We start from the raw sequence: 4,076 nt of genomic DNA on the forward strand, positions 1-4,076 counted from the left end.
CCGATGAAAGCGTAATGGTTAATCTTCTAAACGAGCAATTTCGATCAGTTTTTAATTCTCCAAATGACAAAATAGTGTGGCCTACATTTGAACAAAAATGCGAATTATCCACTGTCAACTTCTTTGTCAACGATGCTATAGAGGCCATAGCCAAGCTGAAGCCCTCCGCCACCCCCGGCCTTGACGGCATCCCGCCAAGAGTTTACCGCGAGCTGGGATTATCCGTCGCACGTCCCTTGGTCATTGTGTATACGATGTGCATGACGTCTGGTAGTACGCCAAGAGATTGGACATTAGCCAACGTCATCCCGTTGTTTAAGGGTGGTTCATCAAAAAGTCCAAGCAATTACAGGCCTATCTCCCTAACTAGTGTGGCATGTAAATTGATGGAAACGGTCGTAAAAAATGTTGTAGTGCGTTCCCTAGAAGCACGGCAGTGGATAAATTCTGCTCAGCATGGCTTTAGACCTGGCAGATCATGCGTTTCCAATCATTTGACATTCCAAAGTTACGTGACTGATGCTCTCGAAGAGAGCCTCCCAGTTGATGTGATATATCTCGACTTCTCGAAAGCATTCGACAAGGTTGATCACTTACTACTCTGCAGAAAGCTCGGCAATGCTGGTGTTGGGGGTCTTCTAGGGGAGTGGATCAAGTCGTGGCTCACAGGCCGGCGACAAAGAGTGAAAATAAACGGGCACTGTTCTGGTTGGTCAAGTGTGGATTCGGGGGTGCCCCAAGGGAGCGTTCTGGGTCCAGTCCTATTCAACATTTTCATCAACGATCTTGGCCAAAAGATTAGGTCTCCGATGTTGCACTTTGCTGACGATACAAAATTATTTCGGAAGATTACAATCAAAGACGACACGATCGAACTTCAAGCAGACCTAGACCGTGCGTTGGGGTGGGCACTCGAGAACCGAATGGAATTTCAGACTTCGAAGTGTAAAGTAATGCGATGTGGGAATTCTACTGTGGTCCCCCATTACCAGTTGGGCAACATTCAATTGGACAATGTCAATGTTATGAAGGATTTGGGAATTTACGTCGACAGGCTGATGCGATTCCACTCGCATTGTCTTCAGATATCTGGAAACGCTAATCAATTGTCTGGTATGATACGAAGACGGTTCGCGACCCGAGATCCAATAATATTAGCAAAAGCGTTTTCCACCTATGTTAGACCGGTTCTTGAGTACGCCACTCAGGTATGGAAAATCCTGGTCTCGTCAAGAGTATCAGCGTCATTGAAAGGGTACAGATATGGTTTACGAAATCACTGTGTGGGTACAAGAATGTGCCTTACGAGGATCGACCGAGTCATCTGTCCCTAGACAGTCTTGAGCTCAGAAGACTGAGATTCGACTTATGTCTGTTCCGGCAATATTATATTGAGGCCAGCCGGCCTAGTTGGGTTCAAAAGTCCAAACTGGGTGGTGCTAACTCCAACAACACCTCGGTAACTAGAGGGGCAGGTCAGAGATTGTTGCGGCTCCCTCATGTGAAAACGTACACCGGAAGAAATTCGTTTTTCGTCCGAACTTGTCCTACATGGAATCTCCTACTACTCACATGTGGGAAGGTCTCTCTTTTGCTGAGTTTTCCAGGCAAATGAACCACCTTTTTTCCCAAGATTTTTTGAAATACTGCCAGACTAGGTAATAACTTGATGACGCTTCAGCCTGCACTTCATTTAAATTCTATATATTATTTTATTCTATGTTCCTCGCCAATACTCTTCTTCCATCCTTTGGGAGGTCTGAGTGGCACACACAATAAACAATAAAATGCAATCTTTGAAAGTTTTGAAGAAGTTGACCTTTCTTCACACAGCTCTACAAAGGAAGGATCAGCTTCTCAAAAACGTATTTGAAGCTCCACTTGCATCTCTGACACTGACACTGGTACCAGCGAACAAACGAACCTATATATGGACCATGTCCGGCAAGTACTCATCCGATGCCGTGAATATGGAATCACGTTGAACAAGGCAAAGTGTGTTTGGGCGAAATCTGAAGTGTCATTTGCCGGATATCTTATAAAGCCGGGCAAACACACAGCAGACCCTTCAAAAGTGAAAGCCATTGCTAATTTCTCAACCCCGACTTCTATAACAGAATTGAGAAGTTTCCTTGGACTGGTAAATCAACTTGGCCAATTCTCAACATCTATCGCCACCGCAGCAAACCTTCTGAGAGATCTTTTGAAATCCGGTTCTAACTTTACATGAACTCAAGATCACGAACTGGCTTTTTCATACGTAAAGATTGCCTTAGCCTCTCCACCAAACCTCGCCCAATTCGACCCACATCGAGACACCATTCTTTACACGGATGCTTCTCGCAAAGGCCTTGGTTTTGCCCTAGTCCAAAAGACCCCAAATGGTCAAACTTGCCTCATCCAATGTGGATCGCGATTTCTCCAAGACTCCGAAACACGTTATGCCATGGTCGAATTGGAAGCTCTAGCAATCCTTTGGTCTGTTCAGAAATGTCGACGATTCTTGGGCGGGAAACACTTCGTCGTCATTACGGACCACCGCCCTCTCATTCCAATTTTCAACGAAAAATCCATTATTAATGTTGAAAATAATCGTCCCCAAAATTATTTATCCAAACTCACCTCGTACGACTTTCAAGTCAAGTGGCGAAAGGGTTCCAATCATCTTCTGGCAGATGCCCTATCCAGAGCCCCAGTCGACGACCCATGCAAAGAGGACTTTCAAATGCATGAACTTTCGAAAAGTTTATTCATTTCTGGTAACCAACAAGGCGATCCTCTTTTGAACAATATGAGGACTTCTGCTACCAATGATCCGGACTATCAATTTCTTTTAGATGCGGTAATCAATGGAACCCCTATTAATCCCTATAAAAATATTTGGTCTAGTTTTACGATCAATGATGGTCTTCTTTACCATGGCCACAAAGCCCTCGTCCCCACTTCACTCCGTCCAGAGATTCTTCGCCGTTTACACGAGGGACATCAAGACATTGATGTCACCAGTCGACTTGCTTGTCAGTCCATTTTCTGGCCTGGACTGAATTCAGAAATCAAGAACATGGTAGACAATTGCTCAACTTGTCAACAAACGCGACCATCTCAACCATTTGGAATCTTCCATCGGCGACAACATTCCTCAAAATCCGATGGATGAACTTTATATAGACTTGTACGAAGTTGGTGGAAATCACTTCCTGGCTGTTGTTGATCGTTCAACTGGATATCCTTTTGTCTATCATTGGTCACACGCCCAAAGTCCAGCCAAGTCAGTATGGCTCTCTTGAAGATATTCTCATTATTAGGACCTCCTCTGTCATTCGATCGGATAATGGACCACAATTTTCTTCCTCAAATTTCCGTGATTTTCTTTGTAAATGGAACATCGACTGGCGTCCGAGCTCACCATATAATCCCAAATCCAAGGCCTTGCCGAACGCACTGTTCGAACATTAAAGGACACAATGTCCCGACTGGGAGCCCAAAATCTGAACTCTCAGGTCCTGGAAGCCCTCCCTTCTCCGGAACACCCCAGCCCCGATGGAGCATCTCCCGCTTTCAGAATGTTCCGAAGAATCTTCCACACACAAATTCCTACCTTAGATTTGAATAGACTGTGCGATATCGAACAAGCTAACGTGAAACGCTCTGCAACCGGAACCGCCAAAACTCCCATCAAGACAAACATACTCGGCCTTTATCCGAACTCCTCCAAGGTACCCATGTCAGAATTCAATATCCCATTTCAAAAAGATGGCAGCCTGGAGGTACTATTCTAAACAGACACGATGGTGACACTCCTATGCCATCTTGCTCAATGGAAAAATTATACATCGCAATCGGCGATTTTTAAAACATATTTCAACACGATCACAATACTTCCCGCTACTCAGGGTTCTTCCCTTTCTTCCTCCAATGGTTTACCTTCGCCTTTCAATGATAATGCTACAATACGTCGATCTCACCGCAAAAGAAGAGCTCCAATTCGTTTCCCTTCGAATTGAAATCTCCAAGGGGGGAGATGTAATGGATCAGTCTTCCCGATCCCCAGGTATTGGTGCCAGAGCTCAGCTGAC

Source organism: Tigriopus californicus, chromosome 8 (genome assembly GCF_007210705.1).
Source record: "Tigriopus californicus strain San Diego chromosome 8, Tcal_SD_v2.1, whole genome shotgun sequence".
Classification (NCBI taxonomy): Eukaryota; Metazoa; Arthropoda; class Copepoda; order Harpacticoida; family Harpacticidae; genus Tigriopus; species Tigriopus californicus.